Consider the following 27985-nt stretch of genomic DNA (forward strand, 5'->3'; position numbering starts at 1 on the left):
GGGGCGAAGGTGGGTTGCCCGAGCCTTTGGGGGTGAAATGTTATTATTCTATGAGTTGACTTTGGCAAGTTATAATGTATGCAGACAGCCGGGTGCAGTTGTCAGAGGCAGGACTCCTTGCTGGGAGGTGGCGGGGGCCGGGTTAATGAGTTCAATGAACGGAGGAACTTGATGGCCGGTTGGCTAGTAGTGATCATCTTGCTAGGAGGTGGCGGATGGTCGGTTGAGTTCCTAGATTGGGTACTGAGGGCTCGGGCACCTAAGTTGTACAATAAAGCTGGCCTGTTGGAGTCCAATACTGTGTTTGTGTATTTTCTGAAGGAAGGGGGGGGGGGGGAGAAATGGGGGATGGGAGTGTTGTGATTGTAAAAGGGCGAGGCGGAAGAAGTGAAAGTCCTGGCTGCTCATATGATAAAGAGTATATCTCATCTTACCTTTACATTACCCAGAGGAGTAGAGAAGAATAAGTAGAGTGAATATATTCAAACACAGAGCAAAGCTTGTTTGCTGTAACCAGAGCCTCTACCATCTGTTGCTAATTGCCAGCACACCACAGGAAGAGAGAAGCAGCCAGGTTTGAGGGGTGATCTTATCCAATGTTCTTATGCAGCACTGAAAGGGCAGAAGCTACAGCTAAACAAGAAAGGGGTGTTGGTGTTGCAGAGCCAGGAGTGCGCTTATACCCGTGTCTCTTATTCCTCACTCTTGTCCTTTGTGACCTGCTTGAGGTCATTCCTTGTGCCTATGTTGATGAGCAAGATGAGCCAGTGATCAGAGGGCCTGATGGGTTTTGGCAAGTTTTCTGTTACATTTCAGATTCAGGATCCTAGCAGGCAGCTCACCTCCCTGGACAGCATGTCTGTTCTGCAGATGGGTCCTTCTGTCCCATGGAGAAAAGAATCACCAACAACCTCAGCCCTTCTCCCTCTGTTTATTGTGGCCTTTGCAGGGTGCTGCCTCTCCTCTCCTGTGTGTTGCATGCCATTCTCCTCCAGTGATTCTAGGATGACATATCAGGTCTGAATCTGAACTGAAGGGGGAATAGGGTGGTCTTCTCTCTGCTACTGCAAGTGACTGTCTTCCAGTTTTCATATAAATAGAATGTTCCTTCCTCTTCTTCTTGTCCTTTCTAGCTGGCTCTTGGTTATGGACTTTGAGGTTTCCATGTATAATATATATAACTCCTGCTAACAGCACATAAAATAAGAGTCCTGGCAACTATGGGGTTTCTATCTTGGCATCAAGTCTGTGAGGCTCAAAAGTGGTATAGTAAGATGCTAGATTGGACAGGGCTCAGAGGGAATGAGTGAGTCAAGATTTCTTACAGGAAATGAAAAAGGAAGCAAAACACATTTCCCCTATGTAGCCATCTGATTCTCATTCCAGAGTGGAACTTCAGCAATCCTTTTCAGACCTTCTTCAGCATGCCACCTCTTTATCTTTAGTAAAACAGAGGCAATATGGACTTTGCTTTCTTATCCACCGGCATCGGGACTAGCACTGGTGATTGATGAAATGTTGGTTCCTTTTGTGGATTCAGTTCAAAATTTGGGCTTTCATTTTGATTCCAATCTTTCTGGTCTCTCTCACATTCATAAACTGACTCGGACCGTTTTTTATAAGCTTTGCTTACTATGCCATGTGTTACGGTATATATTGTCCATGATTGATTATAGAAAAGTCATTCAGGCATTTCTGATGTTCATGACTGATTACAGTAATTCTTTGCTGATTGGGTTATCCAAATATCATCTTAGTATGATTCAGCTGCTTCAAAAAGGTTGCTGCTGCTCATCTTATATTGCCTGCACTGGTAACCAGTGCAACAGAGAATAACTTAAAATTTTGGTCCTGGTTTCTAAGGCTATTTCTGGCCATTTTCTATCTTATGTGGCTGAATTACTTTCTTGGTATTCTCCTACTAGAATTTTAAGATCCCAAAATGATTTTCTGTTAACTGTTCCTTTAATAAAAGAATTTGGCCAGTGAGAACAAATTTGTGTGCCTTTTCTAATATAGGTCCTATGATACGGAATTTCTTGCCTAAGGATTTGCATTCTATTTTGGACATTAAAGTCTATCGTAAGCAGCTAAAATCTGTTACCGCCAAGAAAGCTCCCGGGCGCTGGCGTTCCTCCTCCGCAGTGACTTCCTCCTTGGCACGGGCCCGCACGAATCGGGGCGAGGCCACACCCCCTAATGACGTCAGATGCCGACGGAGCTCTGGTCCTGCGCGGGAAACTAGGGGTATTTAAAAAGACTCTTTTCTTCTCTTCGCTGCTTCGGCCACAAGTAGTTCTCGTTGCTGCTTGCTGCTTGCTGTGATTCCTGTTATCTGCTGCCTGTCTTGACCCGGACTGTCTAGAGGATATTCTTGCCTGCTGCCTGCCTTGACCTGGACTGCCTTGTGGATTATTCTTGCCTGCTGCCTGCCCTGATTTGGACTGCCTTTTGGGATTTCATTGCTTACTGCCGGTCCAGACCCGGACCGTTGACAACCTCTGAGTCTTCTTGAGACAAGGTAAGCGGTCTCTTGTTCTGGTTCCACACTTACCCGTAACAGTTGGCCGAAGCCATGGAACCAGTTGATTTGACCGCGCTTCAGGCTATTCCTGGTTTAGCGTCCCGGCTACAACAACAGCAGGGGGTTCTTGATCAAGTCACTGGAGTCCTAGACCGGCTAGTTGCCCGCATGGATGCCTTGGCGCGTACACTTGCAACACCAGTAGCTCCCGTCAACGATGTACCTAGCCCGATACTATTACCTTCTCCACCGCGATTCAACGGAACTGCTGCACAATGCCGGGGCTTCATTAATCAGTGTCGTATGCACTTTTCACTTCAGCCATCTTCGTTCCCTTCAGATAAGACTAAAGTTACTTTCATCCTGTCGTTATTGAAGGGTTCAGCTCTGGCTTGGGCTTCACCATTATGGGAGAGAGAGGACCCCATCCTTAACAATCTGGACAGATTTCTGAAATAATTCCGTCTCATCTTTGATGAACCGGGATGATCAACTTCATCAGCCAACGATTTATTACAGTTAAACAAGGTTCTCGCTCCGTGGGTGAATATGCTATTCAATTTCGCACTTTGGCAGCGGAGCTCGCTTGGGGAGAGGACAGTCTCACCGCTATCTTTCGACAGGGATTGTCTGAAACCATCAAGGATGAATTGGCGGGCAGGGATCCTCCGGAATCTTTGGAAGAGCTTATCCATTTAGCCATTCATTTGGATCTATGGTTTCAGGAAAGAGCACGAGAGCGTTCGGTCAACCGGAGAACTTATCGGTTGGCTCCAACCTTTCAACAACCTATTGTTATCCCAGGGCCGTCTGAGGAGCCCGTTAAGACTGATGAACCTATGCAGATTGACAGATTCCGATTATCTCCGGAAGAATGGCAACGGCGAAGATTGAAAAACCTATGTATGTACTGCGCGGGGGCCGGTCATTTCGTTAACAAATGCCGCAACAAGTCGGGAAACTCTTGACCTAGGTCGGGTAGGAGAGGCCATCCCTGGGTCCCAATATTTCCTCTCCCCAGCTACTGATTCCAGGTAACCTTCACCAATTAATCAGGAACCGATTACATTTCAGGCTTTCATAGACTCAGGGGCGGGCCGGTAATTTCATAGAAGAGAGCCTGGTTAAGAATCATCAAATTCCTGTAGAGTCATTGCCCATTCCTCTTTCGGTTACCTCTGTGTCTGGTCAGCCTCTGGGCATTTGAATATCTTTGATTACCAAACCCATCCTTATGAGTTCCGGGGTTCTTCATCAAGAGAGTATTCAACTTTATGTACTCCCATCTTCAGTCAATCAAGTGATCTTGGTCTACCCTGGCTACAAAAGCATCAACCCCGACTGGACTTGGGCTTCGCTACAATTGGTTAGTTGGAGTCCTTTCTGTTTTCAGAACTGTTTAAAGGAAGTTCAGAATTGTCAAATCCATCATACACAAATTTCTTCACCTATTCCTACTCCCTATGAAGAATTCGCAGACGTCTTTAGCCAAAAACAGGCTGAATCACTACCACCTCATCGAGAATATGATTGTACTATTGACATTCTTCCAGGAAAAATTCCTCCCAGAGGCAGAATTTATGCCTTATCCGAACCTGAATTGGCCAGCCATGACTGAATATATTCAGGAGAATTTAGCACGAGGATTCATAAACCTTCCACTTCACCTGCCAGGGCGGGATTCTTTTTTGTTAAGAAAAAGGATGGAACATTACAAGCCTTGTATCGATTATTGGGGGTTAAACAATATTACCAGAAAGAATAGATACCCTATTCCTCTTATCTCAGAATTATTTGATCGAATCAAAGGAGCCCAGGTCTTTACGAAATTGGATTTAAGAGGGGCTTACAACCTAATTAGAATTTGAGAGGAGGATGAATGGAAGACGGCCTTTAACACACATGATGACATTATGAATACATGGTAATGCCGTTTGGACTGTGTAACGCTCCTGCTGTATTTCAAGCCATGATCAATAATATATTTCGTGACATTCTCTATTCTCACATCGTCTATTTGGACGATATATTAATTTTCTCTGACAATATGGAACAACATTTGGAGCATGTACGACAGGTTCTTCAACGTCTCAGAGAAAATAAACTGTATGTCAAATTAGAGAAGTGCATGTTTCATAAGAACCAGTTACCATTCTTGGGATATATTATCTCCAACAAGGGATTATCCATGGATCCGGACAAACTCATGCCATTTTAAATTGGCCGCAGCCGACGGGGTTAAAAGCCTTGCAAAGATTTTTGGGATTCTCTAATTACTATAGACAATTTATTCCAGATTTTTCGTCATGAGTGGCTCCCCTGACCGCACTCACGAAGAAAGGAGCACCTATTCAGAATTGGCCAGAGGAGGCTGTTCATGCCTTTCTTACACTCAAGAAGGAATTTCTCAAGGACCCATGTCTTAGGCGCCCCGACCCCAACAAACCTTTTATCCTGGAGGTGGATGCTTCTGCCGTGGGGGTGAGGGTGGTTCTGTTACAACCAACAGAGGAGGGGAGATTGGTGACATGTGCTTTCTTTTTGAGAAAACTTTCTTCTGCAGAGAAGAATTACACCATTGGAGATCTGGAACTTTTGGCCATAAAATTAGCGTTTGAAGAATGGCGTCATCTCCTAGAAGGTTCCCGACATATAGTAACTGTCTATACGGATCATAAAAATTTAGAATATCTAGCGAAAGCACAAAGGTTAAACCCCCGACAGGCTCGCTGGGCACTTTTTTTTTAGCAGATTCGATTTTGTCCTCCATTTTCGACCGGCAGAAAAGAATTTGTGGGCGGACGCTCTTTCGAGAAGTTTTAACCTTGATGATATGCCCGAACCTCCCCGATACATAATAGACCCTGCAAAAATTCTGCTCGCTACTACATTTACGGTTCCCATTGGTAAGACAGTGGTTCCCAAACGTCTGAGATTAAAAGTGCTGCGTTAGGCACATGACACTCAATTAGCAGGTCATGCTGGGATTTCCCGTACCAGAGATCTGCTATCCAGATATTATTGGTGGCCTCAATGGAGAAGGGATATCAAGGCTTATGTAGATTCCTGTTCTGTCTGTGCTGCCCAGAACTGCCCAGAACTGGTAACGGTTGAAGCAGGCCCTTGGCCTGCTTCAACCGTTACCAGTTCCTACCACACCGTGGACCCACATTGCCACCCGATTTTATCACTGATCTTCCGGCATCAGACAATAATACTGTAATATGGGTGGTCACAGACCGTTTTTTCCAGAATGGCTCATTTCGTCCCACTTCCAGGAATACCCACTGCATCAGAACTAGCCAGACTTTTCATTCAACATATTTTTCGCTTACATGGTTTACCCTCTTAGCATTGTTTCGGACAATGCTAAGAGGTAATTTACAGCGCGATTTTGGAGAGAACTGTGCAAGCTTCTAAAGATCAGCTTGAATTCTCTTCCACATACCATCCTAAAACTAATGGACTTACAGAGCGTACGAATCAATCCTTAAAAACTTTTCTTCGATCTTATGTTAATAAACGTCAAGATAATTGGGCCTCTTTGTTGGTTTGGGCAGAGATATGTCACAACAATCATCTGGCTCAAGCTACCGGGAAGTCTCCTTTTTTTGTTGTTTTTGGAAGACACACCCATGGCTCCCGTTACCCATAGCCGCCTCTTCTATCTGTCCGGCGGTCAATAATACCATTGACTCTATAACTACATATGGAGAGAGACAAGAGCCTTACTATTAAAGAATGTCGGTAAGATGAAGCTCCAAGCAGACAAGATGAGAAGCCCGGCCCCTCGACTCCAGGCAGGAGATCTTGTCTGGTTGAGCACGCATGCCATCCGTGAAATTTGCACCTCGCTTTATTGGGCCTTTCCCTATTGAGAAGCAGATTAATGCAGTAACCTTCAAACTATGCTTACCACCCTCTCTGCGCATTTCATGGACACTTTCCACATTTCCCTGCTTAAACCTGCAATGTTTTCCTGCCCTCCAAAAGAAGGAGGGTTAATACGCACTTCATACAGAATGATAATCAATTCGAGGTTGAAGAGATTTTGGATTCCAGACGATGCAGTGGTCAACTACAATATTTAATTTCTTGGAAGAACTTTGAACCCAAAGAGAATATGTCGGAACTTGCCCATAATATCCAGGCACCTCGTCTGCTCAAGAAATTCCATCAGCGTTTTCCTCTGAAGCCCAGATCTAGGGAGAGGAGAGGAGGGCCTTGCGGGGGGGGGGGGGGGGGGATACTGTTACCGCCAAGAGAGCTCCCGGGCGCCGGCGTTCCTCCTCCGCAGTGACTTCCTCCTTGGTGCGGTCCCGCGCGAATCGGGGCGAGGCCACGCCCTCTAATGACGTCAGACGCCGATGGAGCTCTGGTCCTGCGCGGGAAACTAGGGGTATTTAAAAAGACTCTTCTCTTCGCTGCTTCGGCCACAAGTAGTTCTCGTTGCTGCTTGCTGCTTGCTGTGATTCCTGTTATCTGCTGCCTGTCTTGACCCGGACTGTCTAGAGCAGAGCTTTCCAAACTTTTCATGTTGGTGACACACTTTTTAGACAAACATAATTTCGGGACACAGTAATTCAGTCTACTAGCAAACCAGAGGTTAAAGGTTAAACGAACGAAATGTATTTCGACAATGTATGTATGTTTCCTTAAATATATACATAATAAAATGTTTCACGACACAACCTATCTTGTGAAAACCTTTCATTTATTATAAAATATATAATATTCCAAGATTAATGTATTGTTATAATTTATGAATAACAATAATAAAACAAAGTTATTGTGTTATTCAATTTACCTCTTTAATGAGATATATGAGCTTGATGGGATGAACCACAGCTTTTGAATATTTGGTGTTAATAAGTCCAAAGGGTCTTCTGCGTAATTTTAAAAAGCTGGCCAGTTTCACACTATAAAATGATAGCCTCATTCAACTAATTATATATGGCTATGAGAGAGTGAAGTCTGGAATTTATAGGAAGGGACAGAATGTCAATATAAATCCTGCACCTCCAGTTCTGTAATTCTGTGCATCCACTGAAACTTCCCCCCAAACAATGGAGCTTGAATGTTTCCCTTACAGCTCATCTACTGAAAGATATTTTCAAATGCTGGTGTCACCTCACAGTAACAGCAGCACAAACCCTTCCACTGCCAGGCACAGTGAACTAAAATAAAACCTCGTAAAAAAGACACTCAAAATCTATACTGCAATCCCATTGTAACATAACAGTAATAACACCAAGGACTCAAACAACAATAACCCTACCTGTGAAAAAGCAAGGGTAAATATTACACTGGGTCCTAGAATACCAATACACCACCTACTAAGGAAACAAAACAAACCAGATTGCTATAGATCCCTATGCTAGCAGAATCTCTCATAATGGTCACACACACAGAGCAGAGACAGACCCTCACCAAATACAGAATACAAAATAAAGGAGCACAAATTAGACAAAAACTGAAATGGAAACCCCAAGAAGCCAGACTCTGTGTATTAACAATGGAAAAATAGAACCACCATTCCTCATAAAACAAATAAAATCAAGAAACAAAGCATCAGTTATAATAGTAAAACCATACTAATAAAAGAATATTTTAAAACTACTGATAAATAGAATTTCTATTAATTAAAATCATACATTTTTTACAATTTCCCAAACACCAATAAAATATTTCAAAACAGCACATATATCAAATAACACCCAATAATTAAAACTAATAAGGATTTTAAAAAGCCCCTGCTGTCCATACGTGGGAGCTCTTGATTTCCAGTCACCCTGATATTGTCCAGGATTAGGAGGTTATCCTCTCTCACACAGACTCACATGTCCATTCTCTCTCACACATACACTGTCACATACATACACATTCATGCTTTTATACCCACCATAACCTCTCGCTCTCACAGACAATGACACACTCTCAGGCTCTAAGACACTCTCTCCCCCTCCACACACACACCCCCACACAAACTCTTACTCCCCTGGATTTTCTCATACACACTCTCTCTGGCTCCCTCACGTACACACAAACACACACACCCAGGCAAGCTTCCAGTCATTCTCACACACTGAAACTGACCCCCAGGCAGGCTCCCATTCATTTTCACACCACTCCCTCACCATCCCCCAGGCATGCACACATTCATTCTCACACACACAGACCCCCAGGCAGGCACCAATTCATTCTCACACACACACATATACTACACACTGGCCGGCACCTATTCTCACAAATACAAACCCCAGGAAGACACCCATACATTCTCATACACAGACACACCCTCAGGCAGGCACCCATGCATTCACACACATACACCCCTAGGCAGACTCCCATTCATACACATGCACACTAAAGGCAGACCCCCTCTCTTTCTTTTGCCAGCAACCTCAGAGCCTCTCTCATTCCTCTGCTGCCACTGTCACTGATGCCGCATGGCTATTGGGGAGGCGCTGATTGCTACTATTGGCACTGAAGCCCATTCTGCTGCCTCTTCTGTGCAGGCCCCGTGGGTTTCCACTTCCTCCATGTTGATCTCGTACATTGTGAGATCCGCATAGAGAAAATGCTACTCTTGCACATTACCAAAGATTACATGTGCCAATCAGTAAAAAGTAATTTATTTCTTTTTTTTTTACCTTTGCTGTCTGAACTTAGTTTTCTAATCGGTTGGTCACAGGCTTTTTTGTTCCACCTCCCCTTTCTTATTTTTTTGCCAATTCCTTTCATATTGTCTTTTTTTCTATTTCTTTTCTCTCCATCTGTCTTCTTCCCTCAAACATTGTCAGGTTCTCATTCTCATATGCTTTCTCTCTCTCTCTCTCACACACACACACACACACAGGCTCTCACTCTCACATGCTCTTTCTCATACAATCATTCAAACAGTCTCTCTCTTGCAAATGCTGTCTGACTCTCACACACCCAGGCTCTCTCTCACTCCCTCATGCTGTCTTGCTCAAGCACAGGCTCTCACTATCACATGCTGTCTCTCGCACACACATACAGGTTCTCACATGCTGTCTCTGCAGACATTCAGGTCCTCACTCCCACACCCAATCTCTCAACGCACCTCATACACGCAACCCAATCTCTCAACGCACCTCATACACGCAATCCAATCTCTCAACGCACCTCATACATGCACACACTCTACGGGCCCTCAGCCTCTCTCTTACCTCTGGGCCTCCTCTTCACGGGTCGCTGCAGGACGGGCTCTGCAGCGGCCCTGATCTTTTCGGACCGATCCGCGGTGGGGGCCTTCTCCTCTTCTCACACGCTGTAACGACGCTGTTCCTCTTCTGCACGCGGCTGATGCTCCTCCCCCTTTCTGCCCGTGCGGCTCCGGCAACATTTTCCATCTGCACGTTTCGACGTGACCTTGTTCTTCAGGCCGTGGTGAGGTGAGCTCCACCACGGCCATGCCGATCTTCCTGCTGTGTGTCCGCGGCACACAGCACAGCAATTCTTTACTGCTCAGCCGCCAGTGGGATGAAGTCCACCGGCGGCCGCATTGGCTCCCACTTGCCCAGGGGTCAGGAACCTTTTTGGCTGAGAGAGCCATAAACGCCACATATTTTAAAATGTAATTCCATGAGAGCCATACAATATGTTTAAAACTAAGTACAAGTAAATGTGTGCATTTTATGTAAGATCACACTTTTAAAGTACAATAAGTCTCTGAAAATATTACACCAGGCCTTAAGACACCAATACATCTCCTATTAGGAAAACGGACCAAGTCAGGCTGCTATAGAGTCCTACACAGAAACTACACGCCAGCAGAAAACCTCACCTGAATCACGTGCTGTCCCTCACCTAATATAGAATAAAGAGACCAAAACGCATAACAAGAAGCATGCAGAAAAAACTGAATTGGAAACTGCAACAAGCCAGAGTCTCTGTATGCAGTGTAACAAAGGAAAAAAGAAACATCACCCATCCTTATAAAACAAATCAAGAAATATAAAATCATCAGCAGTAAAACTGTACTAAGAAAAGAACATATTTCGAAACAGCTGATGAGTGGAATATCCAATAATTAAAAACTCATATAAAACATTTCCAGATACCAACAAAATATTTCAAAATAGCAGACACAAAGACCCAGTAATGAAAAATAATAAGGATACAAACATTTTTTTGCTCTGCATACCTGGGAACGTTTGATATCCAGGTGTCCTGAGATTGTTCTGAATTAGCAGGAGGCGGGGTGGTTTGCTTGGAACTTTCTCCTCTCTCAGTCACATACCAGCGCTCTCTCTCACACTGGCTCTCAATGACACACCTATACACACATGCTCTCAGTACTCACATATACACATGTTTTTTCTCTCTCACTTATATAGGCTCTTAATTACACATTTACACACATGCTGTCTATCTTTTCATGCTTACACACACACAGGCTTTCAATCACACACATACATGCTGTCTTTTTCTCTCACACACAGACTCTCATTCACATGCTTACAAACATGTCCTCTCTTTCTCTCATTTACACACAGGCTCTCAATCACATACTCACATGCTCCCTCACCTAAATCAGCTCTCAATCACACAAAGACACACATGCTCTCTCTCTCTCTCTCATTTAAACACAGGCTCTCAATCACATACTCACATGCTCCATCACCTAAACCAGCTCTCAATCACACACAGACACACATGATCTCTCTCTTACTTATACACACAGGCTCTTAATCATACATACACATGATTTCTCTCACACACAAAGGATTTCAATCATACACACATACTCTTTCACACAAACAGGTTTTCAATCACAAACTTACACATACAGGTTCCCAATGGTAAACTTACATTCATGCTCTCTCTCTCACAGGCAGGCTCTCAATCACACACATACTCTCTTTCACATGTACAGGCTCTCATTCACATACATGCAATCTCTCTCACACACTCTCACACACACACACACACGCCCCCCCCCCCCCCGCGGCCCGGAAGAGGAAGTGGAGAGTATCGGGTGCGTGCGCGGCAAGAAGAGGCCACGCTAGTGCGCTCGGCATCGGCCCGAAGAAAAGAAGACTGCAGCGCGGCTCGGAGGAAAATGAAGAGGTTCAATCGCGGCCGATGGGACTCCGCCTCCGCGAGGGCTGAAAATGAAGAGGTTAGCGTTGGGAGGAGGCTGCTGCTGCCGCGAGTTCCCGGGGTGGGGGTGGGAGAGAGAGAGAGTGAATGCTCGCCCATTCACTCTCTCTCTCCCCCACCCCAGGAACTCGCGGCAGCAGCAGCCTCCTCCCAACGCTAACCTCTTCATTTTCAGCCCTCGCGGAGGCGGAGTCCCATCGGCCGCGGTTGAACATTTTCCTCCGAGCCGGGCCGATGCGCCGGGCCGATGCCGAGCGCACTAGCGTGGCCTCTTCTTGCCGCGCACGCACCCGATACTCTCCACTTCCTCTTCCGGGGGGGGGGGGGCGATAAGAAGAGAGCACGCCGGTGCCGCTGACTCCAGCTGTCCTGCCGCGTTCCGCCCGGGCGGAGGAGGACCGGGGAGCAGCTGGGTCAGCGGGAAAGTGTGGCGATACTTGTCTGCGAGCCAGATGCAGCCCCCAAAAGAGCCATATCTGGCTCGGAGCCATGGGTTCCCGGCCCCTGCACTTGCCGGTGTGTCACGTGCACCGGGCTTGCGCGACACACCGGCACACCTCAGGCGACACAGTAAAGTGTCGCGACACACACTTTGGAAAGCTCTGGTCTAGAGGATTATTCTTGCCTGCTGCCTGCCTTGACCTGGACTGCCTAGTGGATTATTCTTGCCTGCTGCCTGCCTTGACCTGGACTGCCTAGTGGATTATTCTTGCCTGCTGCCAGCCCTGACCTGGACCGCTTTGTGGATTATTCTTGCCCGCTGCCTGCCCTGACCTGGACTGCCTTGTGGATTATTCTTGCCTGCTGCCTGCCCTGACCTGGACTGCCTTGTGGATTATTCTTGCCTGCTGCCTGCCCTGACCTGGACCGCCTTGTGGATTACTCTTGCCTGCTGCCTGCCCTGATTTGGACTGCCTTTTGGGATTTCGTTGCTTATTTATTTATTTATTTATTTATTTAAGGTTTTTTTTATACCGGCATTCAAGAACTCGTTCTCATCATGTCGGTTTACAGAAAACAGGGGTGCAAAAATATAACCAAAAACATAAATAAACGTGGAGAAGAGAAGCAGTTACAATTAACAAGGGCTAATGAACTGGGATTGTAAGAAATAAAAGAGATAGAGGAGGATAATTATATACAAGTGTACAATGTAAATAAACGGTCCAGAGCCAGACCGTTGACAACCTCTGAGTCTTCTCGAGACAAGGTAAGCGGTCTCTTGTTCTGGTTCCACACTTACCCAAAACAAAATCCTTTTTATTCGCTGAAACTTTTTGGTAATGTATAATGCAGCAGCTGTGATTATGTGAGCTATTGTGAACATTGTGGAATGTTTTTTAATTTTTTTACCACTGTTGGTATTTTATTTGTGTCATGGGTGGCAGCGAGTGGTGGGGTTTTGAGTGAGAGGAGTTGAGGACCACAACAGAAACGACCCAAATTCCCCAAAGAGTATAAGTATGCAGCTATACTGTTGTGGTCTTCCAACTCCTCTCACTCAAAACCCCACCACTCGCTGCCACCCATGACACAAATAAAATACCAACAGTAGTAAAACAATTAAAAAACATTCCACAATGTTCACAATAGCTCACATAATCACAGCTGCTGCATTATACATTACCAAAAACTTCAGGGGCGGATTTTAAATGCCCTGCGCGCTGGCGGATTTACGTGCGCAGGGCCCTCGCGCGCTGGCGCGCCTATTTTGCATAGGCCGCCAGCGCGTGCAGAGCCCCAGGACGCGCGTAAGTCCCGGGGCTTTGTAAAACGGGCATGTCGGGGGCATGTCGGGGGGCGTGCCCGGAGTGACGCGGCATTTTTGGGGCGTGTCGCGCATGACGCGGCGTTTTGGGGGCATGACACGGTTTTTTTCGGGGGCGGCGACGCGGGCATGGTTTCGGCCCGGGGTGTTCCGGGGGCGTGGCCGTGGCCCTCCAGACCAGCCCCCGGGACCGGAACACGGAGCGGGGCTGCCGGCCGGCGTGTGCAAGGTTACGCCTGCTTTCAGCAGGCGTAACTTTGCCGACAAAGTTAGGGGGGGGTTTAGATAGGGCCGGGGGGGGTGGGTTAGGTAGGGGAAGGGAAGGTGCGGGGGGGGGGGTGGAAGGAAAGTTCCCTCCAAGGCCGCTCCAATTTCGGAGCGGCCTCGGAGGGAATGGAGGCAGGCTGCGCAGCTCGGCGCGCGCAGGCTGCCAATTTTGGGCAGCCTTGCGCGCGCCGACCCTGGCTTTTATAAGATACGCACGGCAATTCGCGTATCTTATAAAATCCAGCGTACTTTTGTTCGCGCCTGGTGCGCGAACAAAAGTACGTGATCGCGCAAATTCTTAAAATCTACCCCTCAATGAATAAAAAGGCTTTTAGCTGCTTATGATAGACTTTAATGTCCAAAATAGAATGCAAATCCTTAGGCAAGAAATTCTGTATCATAGGACCTATATTAGAAAAGGCCTACGAACTTGTTCTCACTGGCCAATATTCTTTTATTAAAGGAACAGTTAACAGAAAATCATTTTGGGATCTTAAAATTCTAGTAGGAGAATACCAAGAAAGTAATTCAGCCAAATAAGATTGATATTATTTACAAATAGTTTAATATAACAAATCAGTCACGTATTAGAATAACTGTAAGCACCAAGCAAGTTATACTAACAATATAACAGAGTAAATAATTTCAACAGCTGAAAGGAATAAATTATATACCAATGACCTAGCAATAAGCAGTCACTTTCTGTAAGAGCATCTTCTTTCTCTCTAGACAGTGACGCCAAGCATTTTCTTGATTGAAGACTGGATGGTACAGGGAAATTCCTGTACCATCAGGTTCAGGACTCTGCTGGAATTCTGTCCAGTCTCTTGTGTGTCTCATGCGCATAAATCAGCTTAATTTCTTGTCTTTGTCTTTTAAGCTTCAGCCTAGTTTGAAGTAAAATCACAAGCAGATTGTTATACATGCAGGAAGACCTTGTGAGACTGGAAAATTGGGCATCAAAATGGCAGATGAAATTTAATGTGGATAAGTGCAAGGTGATGCATATAGGGAAAAATAACCCATGCTATAGTTACACAGTTAGGTTCCATATTAGGTGGTACAACCCAAGAAAGAGATCTAGGCGTCATAGTGGATAACACATTGAAATCGTCGGTTCAGTGTGCTGTGGCAGTCAAAAAAGCAAACAGAATGTTGGGAATTATTAGAAAGGGAATGGTGAATAAAACGGAAAATGTCATAATGCCTCTGTATCGATCGCTCCATGGTGAGACCACACCTTGAATACTGTGTACAATTCTGGTCACCGCATCTCAAAAAAGATATAATTGCGATGGAGAAGGTACAGAGAAGGGCTACCAAAATGATTGATTTATTTATTTATTTATCTATTTATTTATTTATTTATTGTTTTTGTTATACCGAGTTTCATGATAGGCATCACATCAACCCGGTTTACAAATAACAAGGAGTGTAAAGCATAACGTAACGTAAAAAACAATATTTTCAATAAGAACCTTGAACTTTAAATACAGTGAATCAGAAAAAGGGAGAGGGAAAGTTACAAAAAACAAGGAAAATAAACTTGGGATGGAAAGGGGAATGGAACAGCTACCCTATGAGGAAAGGCTAAAGAGGTTAGGACTTTTCAGCTTGGAGAAGAGACGGCTGAGGGGGGGATATGATAGAGGTGTTTAAAATCATGAGAGGTCTAGAACGGGTAGATGTGAATCGGTTATTTACTCTTTCGGATAATAGAAAGACTAGGGGGCACTCCATGACGTTAGCATGTGGCACATTTAAAACTAATCGGAGAAAGTTATTTTTTAATCAACGCACAATTAAACTCTGGAATTTGTTGCCAGAGGATGTGGTTAGTGCAGTTAGTATAGCTGTGTTTAAAAAAGGATTGGATAAGTTCTTGGAGGAGAAGTCCATTGCCTGCTATTAATTAAGTTGACTTAGAAAATAGCCACTGCTATTACTAGCAATGGTAACATGGAATAGACTTAGTTTTTGGGTACTTGCCAGGTTCTTATGGCCTGGATTGGCCACTGTTGGAAACAGGATGCTGGGCTTGATGGTCCCTTGATCTGACCCAGTATGGCATGTTCTTATGTTCTTATGTAGTTCTCAGCATTGCATCTGCATCTAAATGTCAACTAAGTGCTTGCCATGTAACCCTACAATTGAGTCTAAGTTGTTCTTTTCACTCATATCCTATTCTGCCACCTTATTGTCACTGACTACTGATCATGCTTTCACACAAATGGAGCATATCTATCTCTCATGCATTCATAGAAATAACTTCATGTCCACTTTCTCCTAACCTAATACAATTTATTTTATTTTATTTTATGTTGTTGGACTAATTTTATGATATTACATTTAACAGCTCATGGGAAGGCCCCAAGAGCCACCTAACTCTCCCCCAACATGGCTGGACTGGTCCTGCAGTTAGCACACAGCTCTCTGCCCCAAACACCATCCAACGCAGCCCGAGACGCCACCAGCTGCTGCTTCTGCCACAATAGGGCACCAAGAGGAATCTGGGCAGCAGCAGCAAGGGGCCATAGCAAAGGCCATGCTGCTGCTACTGTGTGCCTAGAAAAAAAGAGCAGCTCCAAAAAAAATATTGAAAATAAATGTTTAGGCCAGATTGAGTGATAGGGTGGCTTAGTACTAGCCCCCATCACCTGTGCCAGGACTAAGTTTTGCAGGAACTAGCCTCGTGGCTTTTGCCAGTGAAATGCCAGCATAGGAACACTAAAGGAGTAAGGTGACCAGCCCCTAGGGTTCTTTTTTGGGATAGTGCAGCTACTTTGAAAAAATGCATAGAAATTAAATAGAGGTGGCCTGCACCTGTGCCAAGGTACTAAGAAGGTTAAGAGATGCAAAGTTAAGATATGTGACAGTTTTTAAAAGTGGCATTACTTTAGGTGATATCATAAGAGCTCTCTAAGAAAAATGTTTTTCACATGGAGACATGGGTAGAAACACTGGTGGTATTGGGAGAAGGCAGAAGCACTGTTTACCAGCTCTACCAGACTCCAGAGAAAACTTGGTGGAGCCAGCCTGCACCAAAGGGGTAATGTCATAGGGATTAGTAACACCTGTGATAGCATGTGTCTGAGAAATTTGAAGAAGGAAACAAAACATGAGTCTAATTCAAAGTGACTACTGTGCCCTGTGCCAGAATAAGGAGGGACAGGATAGTTAATTGTAAGAAATGAATAGGAATGCAGTTCTATAGAGGGAATAGGGGAAGTTGTGAGACAGAGTGAGTACTGTTCCTCTATTTAGTAGAGACGTGCATTCGTCATTGTTCGGCAATCGCAAAAAAAGAATCAAGTTTCCACGAATTTTCGGGTTAAAGTCGGTTTTTGAATTACTGCGCACTAACGGACATTAGTGCGCATGGAATATCCGTTAGTGCGCCGTACCGGGACTTAGTGCGCAGTGCCTCTGTGTCAGTACGCACTATGTGTATGATAGTGCGCATTGATATCTGTTAGTGCGCAGTAATATAAATGATACTAAATTGACACTTTTTTGTCAATTTAGGGATGAATATGTATTCCTATTGGTTGTCTTCTTGTTATTTATTCATGTTACCAAGGTTACCAACAGCTGAGGTGCTGGGTTTTTTTACAGATTGTTTTATATGGGGGAGATGGGGAATGGGAATGTGGGATAGCTTGACAAAAGTTCTAATTCTACTATAGTGTGTCTGTGATTATTGTGATTATGTCATCAGTCATGTGGCTAGAATTTGTTTGTTTATTCTTCTGTTACCAGGCACTGGCAGATGAAATGTTTTGAATTGCCAATCCCTGTGCTGCATTTTAGAAAGGGGGTCGTTCTTGCATTATACATATGCATCATTTTTTAATTGGCCAATTATAGGTTTATTTTCCCTCCTACTTTTAGTCACTAGCTATAATAGCTATATAATAAGGCAGTGGTTCTCAACCTTTTTTCTGTCGGGACACACCTGACAGATGGTTCTCACATGCGTGACACACTGACCCATGATCGTCATGGGGCTAGATGTAAAAGTAAAGTTTATATCCACGGGAACCCCCCCTGACCCACAATAATGGATGTAAAGCAAAATTATGACATTCCCATACAACTCACCCTACAAAAAAGATATTCTGGTTCTGGTGTCATCACAGTAACAGCAACTCAAACTCCTTCTACTTCCAGGCTCAATAGCCCCTACTTATAAAAAGACAGCGGTTTACCACCAATGCATGTCCTCTTGAGAAAACACAACAAATAAGACTGATAAAACGCTTACATGCTAGTAAAATATCATCTCGGTAACAGACACAGAACCGACCTAACATACTCCCAGGATCTGTAGTAATGCACATAAACTAATCCGCACACAGTTACATCTGTATTATGGAATACACTCAAACAGGAGCAAACCCTATCTATGAAAAGGCAACACTACAAATATTAAATCAGGCCCTAAAAACCAATACACCTCTTATTAGGAAAACAGAACTAGCAAGCAGCTATAGATCCCCACACAGAAATAATTGTAAACTATACTAATAAGCAGAATAAATGTTTCAAAACAGCTATGAACAGAATAACATCCAACAATTAAAAACTCATAAAAACTATTAAAAATTCTCCAAACACCAATAAAATATTTCAAAAAAAGCAGACACATCACATAATATTAAATAATTAAAATGGCAGTCAATCAAGAAAAATAAACTTAAAAAGCCACCTTTACTTACCCCCTCCAGCAGCTCTCCTACTCCTCTTCCATGCAGGCCATAGCACACAGCAGAAGCAGCAGTAGAGGCTAAGCTCTATACTCATGGTCCTCTTCCTTAGTCCCATGTCTCTCACACACACACCATACCAGTCATGCCCCCATGACCAGTTTCTGTCTCTCACACACCAATCATCTCCCAAACAGTCTTTGAAACACACACCAGTCACCTTCCTGATCAGTTTCTCTCATGCCATACACACACACACACAGGCTTCCCACTCCCGTGTTCCACTTACATATATGGGCTTCTCACTCTCATAATCACTTTCTCTGCCTCACACACACATACACAAACACACACACCAGTCACCTGATCTCTCTCATGCATACACACACACACAGGCTTCCCACTCCCATGTTCTCTTTCAGATATACAGGCTTCTCACTCCTGTGTTCTACTTACATATACGGGCTTCTCACTCTCATAATCACTTTCTCTGTCTCACACACACACACTCACTCACCAGTCTCTCACTCCCATGATTGTTGTCTCCACATGCACAGGCTTCGCATTCCCATAATACTTTCTTTCTCTTTCTCTCACACACACACACATACACACACACTAGTCACCTGATCTCTCTCATGCATACACACACAGGCTTCCCACTCCCATGTTCTCTTTCAGATATACAGGCTTCTCACTCCCATGCTGTGTCTCACACACACACAGGTTTCTCACTCCCATGCTCACTCTTCACATGCACAGGCTTCTCATTCCCATAATCACTTTCTTTCTCTCACAGACACACACAAACACACACCAGTCATCTGATCTCTCTCATTCATACACACACACAGGCTTCCCACTCCCATGGGCGCGGGAAGAAGAAAAGGCCAGCCACGGGTGCCACAGCTTCTTTTAGCACTGCTGCCGTTCCCACTGGGCTTGAACGTTCTGATAGCCCGGCGGCAACGGCAGCAGGGAAGAAAGAGCAGCGGGAGAGACCAGGAGCACGCAACACACCAGCCGGTGCTTGGCGACACACTAGTGTGTCGCGACACACCGGTTGAGAATCGTTGTAATAAGGGATGCTCTGCTTGTGTGTTGCTTTTGTTTGTGGGTTTGAGGAGAAAACATCAGCTCTTTATTCAATCAGTCATTAGCTGCAGCTGTTGATTGATAGTTAATACAGTCTTTATTGTTAAGGGGTAGCTGGCTTAGCTAACTAAGGGGGTCATTTATCAAAATGCGATAAGGCGTTTTTGCATGCGTTAAGGGCTTAAGAACATAAGAACATAAGAAAATGCCATACTGGGTCAGACCAAGGGTCCATCAAGCCCAGCATCCTGTTTCCAACAGTGGCCAATCCAGGCCATAGAACCTGGCAAGTACCCAAAAACTAAGTCTATTCCATGTAACCATTGCTAATGGCAGTGGCTATTCTCTGTGGGGTAGATTTTCAAAAAGCGCGATTTGGCGTACTTTTGTTGGCGCATCAGGCGCCAACAAAAGTACGCTGGATTTTAGTAGATACGCGCGTAGCCGCGCGTATCCGCTAAAATCCTGGATTGGCGCGCGCAAGGCTACCGATTCCGTATAGCCGGCGCGCGCCGAGCCGCGCAGCCTACCTCCGTTCCCTCCGAGGCCGCTCCGAAATCGGAGCGGCCTCGGAGGGAACTTTCTTTTGCCCTCCCCTCACCTTCCCCTCCCTTCCCCTACCTAACCCACCCCCCCGGCCCTGTCTAAACCCCCCCCCTTACCTTTGTCGGGGGATTTACGCCTCCCGGAGGGAGACGTAAATCCCCGCGCGCCAGCGGGCCGGCTAGCGCGCCGGGACGCGACCTAGGGGCGGGTCCGGAGGGCGCGGCCACGCCCCCGGACCGCCCCGGGCCGTAACCACGCCCCCGGACCCGCCCCCAAAACGCTACATCCCGCCCCGAAAACGCCGCGCGGATCGGGCCCGCCCCCCTCGGAAAACCCCGGGACATACGTGAGTCCCGGGGCTCTGCGTGCGCCGGTAGGCCTATGTAAAATAACGCACCGGCGAGCAAGGCTCTTAAAATCCACCCCTAAGTGAACTTAATAGCAGGTAATGGACTTCTCCTCCAAGAACTTATCCATTCCTTTTTTAAACACAGCTATACTAACTGCACTAACCACATTCTCTGGCAACAAATTCCAGAGTTTAATTGTGTGTTGAGTAAAAAAGAACTTTCTCCGATTAGTTTTAAATGTGCCCCATGCTAACTTCATGGAGCGCCCCCTAGTCTTTCTACTATCCGAAAGAGTAAATATTATTACTGCACTACCAACTTGATTAGCTTTCCTAATTTCTCGTATGGTGCGATGCAAACTCAGAAAATAGGAGGAAAGAGAAAGCAAGCCTGGCCATGCTGTCATAGCCCATAGGTAGGTATTTGTATCCATATGGTAGGCCCACCAAGTAACTAGAGGTGGGGATTAGGTAAGAGTGTAGGGGGTTAGGGGCCACTTTGACATTCTACGTGACACCTACGAACAGAACAGAGGTCTCTTGTGAAGATTTCCTGGCCTTCGGAGTGAGGAAACTCACTCCAAGATGAGATTTGGGCAAGGTTCTCTCAACCTAGCTTGATGGACTCTCTACCTGGGTAACATCAAGCTAGGTTGAGAGAACCTTGCCCAAATCTCATCTTGGAGTGAGTTTCCCCACTCTAAAGGCCATCAAATCTTCACAAGAGACCACTGTTCTTTCGTAGGTGTCACGTAGAATGTCAAAGTGGCCCCTAATCCCCTACACTCTTACCTAATCCCCACCTCGAGTTACTTGGTGGGCCTACCATAGGGATACAAATACCTATGGGCCATGACAGTATGGCCAGGTGCTCTCTCTCTCTCTGTAATTAGTGCAATTGTGATAAATGTTATCTTAGCTAGCTGATGCCAGCCACTACCAGTGAGCTTGCTAGCTAGTACTGCTACTTTTTTTCTGTTTTTAATTGAGTGAGCACTTCAGTTCACAGCATTATCCTAGCCTAGGCACCAGCAGCAGTGCTTGTAAAGGACAAGGTAGGTGCTTTCTGTGCATTGCAGCAATAGAGTTTTAGTAGATTTATATTATATCATATTATAGAATATTATATTTATTAATATTATATAGATGTATTAAGTTGTTTAATCTACTAGATTTATTATAGATAGCTAGGCTATTAGCCTAGTGTCACTGGGCTAGTGGCTAGCTATTAAAGCCAGTGAACCACTACTAGTATAGTATATCAATTCCTCTACTAAACCTATAATTGGCCAATAGGTGTCTATACATCCAATATCATATATTATGTATCTGCTCTGTGGTCTTGGGCTATATATCTAAAATAACTTTCATCTTAACATGTTCTAGGAGCTGGCTCTTTTTTTTTATATATATATATATATATATATGTTAGTATCCTTCCTGTCCTGTGAGTCTGATTCCAGCTCATGTCTCTGCTCTGCTCTCAGGTGTATCATCCAGTTTCCATTCCTGGGGGGTGGCATGTCCCAGTTCAGTATTTTTTCCCACTATTGTAGAAGTCTGCAGGGACTCTTGCTTTTTTCAGGGATTCATGTAATGTAAGTTCTTCCAGAAATATGAGGCTGGAAGTTGCAGACTTTCCCTGGATACCAACCATGCATGGCCTGTCACCCCTTTGATGCTTGTGTTTGGCTTCTGCCCCTGTGTGTGAGATTTGGGGGATGGGAGGTAAGGAGAAGTGTTAGATAGGGAATCTCTTACGGGTAAGACTTGAAGTGGGAGGGAGAAGTTATTTTAGTCCAAAGAACAGAATAGGCCTGAAAAGGATAGGAAATAGGAATAGGATTGCAGTGCCACAACTGCTAACCTCAATGCTTGCCTGTAGCATTAACAGAACAGCCAGTAGCCTAGCCTAATAGCCAGCCACTGCCAGGAGGCTAATGTAATGAGTGAGTTACTGCAGCCTAGTTTCAGTCTGCTGCAATTTAATGCTCTGGCCAATGCATGGTAGATATATAATACTGCAATTGCAATATAATATATATACTATATCAAATTATCACTTGTCAGTGTCACTCACTGACTATTAATAAATAATCACTATATCCTTCTTTGTCCTGTGGTCTGGGGCTAGCCAATAGCCATTAGCTCAATAAAGTTTAAAAAATAAATACCAAACTAATTTATTAACTTGTTTAATCTACTAGATTTATTATATCCTTCTTTGACCACAGGATCATCATGCCACTACCAGTGCCCTCTGCAAAAAAGTCTTGGATGATGATGATGAATCAGATATTGAGGAGGAGGAGGAGGAGAAGGAGGAGGAGGAGGATGTTGATGATCAGGGGCTCTTGGCTAGTAAACATTCTGAGGAGGAGGAGAAGGAGAACACCAGCAATGACAATGTTAGTCAGATTGCAAAAACACCAATGAGAATGACTAGAACCGCTACTAGTCAGATTGCAAAGCAAACAACTACTGCCAGTGCCAGCAGTATTGATGATACCCTGTCCCCTACACCATTTGAACATCCGCACATGACTAAAACTACTACTACTGCTACTATTTCTAGTAGTATGAAAATGACAAGTATCCAGCCTAGCGTAAGGAACAGTACAAGGACATCTAAGATTTGGAATCATTATCATGTTGTGGCTGACCAGAGATTTGGACAATGTATCCATTGTAAAAAATGGTGAACTGTGGAAGAATTATTGGAAATCTTACTAACAGCAACATGAAATATCACCTTGAAAGAGAGCATAGAGCACTGTTGCTTGCAGAAGAAACTGGTCCCACCGTGCTTGCCCAGGCTTCAAGTAAAGCAACAGGGAAGCAGCCACAGAAGGAAAGTAGTAGTACTAAAGAAGATACAGATTGTGTGCAGAAGCAGCAGTCTCCTCCTCCTCATCCCCACCAGCAGTGGCAAGCTACCATTGAGCAGATGGGGTGGTGTTTTTCTGCAATGTCACAGAGCAGGAAGCAGGCAATGTCCAAAGTGGGTACACGACATATTGCTCTAATGATTGCTTTGGATGATCAGCCACTGCAGGTTGTAGAAAATGAGGGATTTAAGCGGATGCTCCATTATTTTGCCCCTTACTACAAATTTCTTTCAAGAACTACATTTAGCCATCAGGTGCTTCCTTCCCTATACAGAAAATGTAGTGCTGAAATGCAGCACTACAAAGGGGAGGAGCATCCATCTCACCACTGATATTTGGACTAGTATGAATGCAATGCATGCATATTTGTCTCTAACAGCACATTGGTGGCAGCTGGATGAGGCATTAATACCTGTAAGCAGCACTAGCAATGGCAGCAGTAGCACCAGCAGCTCCAAAAAGGTTTCGCCAGGATACCGGTGAGCTTTACTGCATGCTCAAGTGCTAGACAAGAGCCACAGTTACACGCAGTTCAAGGGATGATGGAAAAATGGAATGGGCTCCTTAGAAGCAGTGATATGGAATGCTTAAATGGATATTTCATTACTGACAATGGTTCCAATATTATTAAGGCTCTGGCTGATGGTGGATTCAAGGGCATCTGATGCTTTGCACATACCCTGCATCTGATAGTGAGGGATGCTTTGGGGCTTAGTGGTAAGGAAGGCGGGTACTAGTTGTAGTAGTCAACTCCTGAAGCGGTTGATTGAAAAGTATCGCAAAATAGCTGGGCATTTCAACCGCAGTGTGAAAAGTGGGAAGCAACTCAGAAAGAGGCAAATAGCAGTTGGCGCACCTTTGCACAACCTTCTTCAGGATGTGCCTACCAGATGGAATTCCACCTATCTTATGTTGGAGAGGTTGTCTGAACAGCAGACACCTCTTCATAATTTGGCAATGGCAACTGAAATTGGATTGGAAAATCCTCTTGGATGTCAGGACTGGACAAACATTGCACAGATGGTGCATGTCCTCAAGCCTTTCAAAGTATATACTGATACATTCAGTTCAGCTACGGTCACGCTGGGTGGTGTCATCCTTGTAATAAACTATCTGGAGGAGGTATTAGAGGAGTTTCTGCATCAGCCAGATTTCTCTAAGGAAGTGTTACTGCTTGTTAAATGCTTAAAAGAGCAAGTACAAAAAAGATTGAAACCTCTCATGCAAAGGGATTGCTATATGTTAGCCACGATGTGTGACCCACGTGTGAAAGGCAGTATTGCTCTCAAGTACAATGCTCTTATACACTGGAAAAAAAAGTTGATTACAATGGTTGAAAACATAATGTCAAACAGTCTCCAACTCCATCCTTCTCAAGTACTAGTATCAGCTGTTCCCCTACCCCTTCCATGACACATCAAATTATTAGTCATTCCAAGTTTAATGAACTAGCTGACATGTCACAAGCAATCGCATCAGCTGTTGGCAGAAGAGTGACTACTGAGTCCTACCTGCAGGAGAATGTTTCAGAAATGCATGTTAAGAGTTTTCTGTCTCAGCCAATTCAGAGCATGGACTCAGATCCCTTGAGATATTGGGCACAGAAAGCTTCAATGTGGCCTGATCTTGCAATAGTAGCAAAGCACTTTCTTTCCTGCCCGCCAACCAGTGTGCAAAGTGAAAGAGTATTTTCAATGACAGGGAACATAGTGAGTCCACACCGTGCACATTTGTCTCCAGACTTAGTAGAACAATTGGTTTTCATCAAAACGAACTTTCCACTGCTTGGGTATCCGGACTTTCCCTGTGACTGGGAGGAATGAGCCTCTTGTCGAGGCCCCAGATCCAAGGTCAAGGGCTGGAAGAGAGGTTTGGCTCTATGCAGCTGTGCTCCCCGCATCGCTCGCTGGGGTGCCCAGCAGTGCCGCTACCACTACACTGCCGCTGGCCGCTGCTGCCTCTTGTGGCCTCCAGGAGAAGCCAGTCTGTGAGTCACCAGACATGAACACTCCGTCCTGCTGCGTCCCCAACACAGGCTTCTCACTCCCAGGCTCCTTTCCCCCAGTGTCCACCTCCAAGGCAGGCAAGTCCTCGCTGGGTTCCTCTGCCTCAGCGACCATCTCCGATGGCATGATTGTGTGAATGAAGTATGAAAGAATTTCAGGCCAGTGCAATATTAAATTGCACTTACAGTGCACAGAGAGGTTGCTAGCTACTGCTAGTGGCTACTGGCTACTAATGTGATATTAGGCTTATTAGCTACTACTAGTAGTCGCTAGCTATTTTATTTATTTATTTATTTATTTATTTATTTATTGTTTTTGTTATACCGAGTTTCATGATAGGCATCACATCAACCCAGTTTACAAATAACAAGGAGTGTAAAGCATAACGTAACGTAAAAAACAATATTTTCAATAAGAACCTTGAACTTTAAATACAGTGAATCAGAAAAAGGGAGAGGGAAAGTTACAAAAAACAAGGAAAATAAACTTGGGATGGAAGGGGAGAAATTGAACAGCACAATATTTACATTTCAGCCTATTGATACATTAGAATAGCAAGTGAAAAAATAAGACTATAAAAACGGTACATAGGTAATCAAATGAATAAATATGACACAGTTGTGAATGGTAATAGTATGATAAATATTCAGCAGGAATTAGTGAGAGAGGGTTTGAGGTTGGTTGATTCGTGTTTACATTCCATTATTGCATACGAGTTAGTGCTAGTGAGAGGAGGTTTTATTCAAGGCTTGGAAATGCTTTTTTGAAAAGCCAAGTTATTAGTCTTTTCCTAAATGTTAAAGAGCATGGCTCTTGTCTCAAATCAGGTGGGATCGAGTTCCAGAGAGCTGGACCTGCTGATGAGAAGGCTCTGAGACTCAAGGATTTATGTTGGTAGGTTTTGGCCTTTGGAATTTGGAGTGACTCTTTGTAGTGTTCCCTGATAGGCCTGGCGGAGGTGAATTTTTTAAGTGGTATTTGTAGGTCGAGTTGCGTGTGTTGGTTGATAGTTTTGTAAATGATGTTAATGGTTTTGTACATGATTCTATAGTGGATCGGAAGCCAATGAAGGTTTTTGAGAATAGGTGAAATGTGGTCAATTTTCCTGGAATTTGTAAGGACTCTGGCTGCAGAGTTCTGAACCATTTGTAAAGGTTTGGTGTAAGAAGCTGGGAGGCCTAATAGTAATGAGTTGCAATAATCTAGTTTGGAAAAGATTATTGCTTGCAAGATTGTTCTGAAGTCCTGAGTGTGAAACAGCGGTTTTATTCTTTTCAGGATATGTAATTTGTAGAAGCAATCTTTGGTGGTTTGGTTAATGAATGTTTTGAGGTTGAGACGATTGTCTAGGATGGCTCCTAAGTCTCTTACGTGGGTTGTTTGAAGGAGTGTGGGTGGTTTAGGAAGTGTGTTATTGTTTTCCGGTGATATGAGCAGGAATTCTGTTTTCGAAGCATTGAGTACAAGGTTTAGACTGTTGAGGAGAAGTTTAATTTCTAATAGGCAACTGTCCCAGTATTCCATTGTTTTTGAGATTGATTCTTTTATAGGGATTACGATCTGTACGTCATCTGCAAAAAGGAAATGTTTCAGGCTTAATTTTGTAAGTAGTTGGCAGAGTGGTAGCAGGTAGACATTGAAAAGGGTGGGTGAAAGTGATGATCCTTGCGGCACTCCTCTATTAGAAGGGTGGTATTGGGATTCTTTATTATGAATTTTGACTCTGTATCCTCTGTTTTCTAGAAATGTTTTGAACCAGTTTAGTGTGGCACCTGTTAAACCAATGTTTGCCAGCTGTTTTAGAAGAAGGGCGTGGTTGACGGTGTCAAAGGCCGCCGTGAAGTCAAGGAGGATTAGTAAATATGCTTGGCCTTTATCAATACCAGAGAGTAGGTAGTCCATGAGTGAAATTAGTAGCGTTTCGGTGCTTGCGGCTTTGCGAAAACCATATTGGTTTGGGGACAGAATACTGTGGTCCTCTAGGTAGTTGGATAGTTGGATGTTTACCAGTTTTTCCATGATTTTAGCTATAAATGGTAGGTTGGAAATAGGGCGGAAGTTGTTGGGATCACATGCATTTAGATTTGGGTTTTTTAGCAGTGGCTTGATTGAGGCAGTTTTTAGGTCATCTGGGTAGATGCCATGTGATAAGGAGCAGTTTATAATATCTGCTAGGGTTTTTGCTATTGTGTCCGGGATAAGAAGAAGCATTTTGGTAGGGATTTGATCAAATGGGTGTGATGACGGTTTCATTCTTTTTAATACATTTTGTATCTCTGTGATTGTGATGGGTTCAAAGGCATTAAGCTGGATGTCTTTATTTTGGGGAAGATATGTGTTATCTGGAGACGTAGTGTTTGGAATCAGCTGATTAAGGAGATCCGATATTTTTTTGTTAAAATGAAGAGCCAATTCGTCTGCTTTAGTGTGGGCTTGTTCGGGTGGTATATCTGGAGTGATAGGTTTAGTGAGGCTGGAAACGAAGGCGAATAGAGCTTTTGAGTCAAAGCTGAGATAATGAACCTTTCGGGCATAGTAGTCTCTTTTGATTTTCAACGTGGTACTTTTGTAAAGATGGAGTGATCGTTTGTAATCAGAGAGTGAGGCTGGTGAAGGGGCTTTGCGCCATTTTCTTTCTTTTTGCCGAAGTAATTGTTTGAGTTTTCGTAGTTCATCATTATACCAGGGATGTCGTTTGGATGTATTA

The sequence above is a fragment of the Rhinatrema bivittatum genome, chromosome 5 (assembly GCF_901001135.1).
Source record: "Rhinatrema bivittatum chromosome 5, aRhiBiv1.1, whole genome shotgun sequence".
Classification (NCBI taxonomy): Eukaryota; Metazoa; Chordata; class Amphibia; order Gymnophiona; family Rhinatrematidae; genus Rhinatrema; species Rhinatrema bivittatum.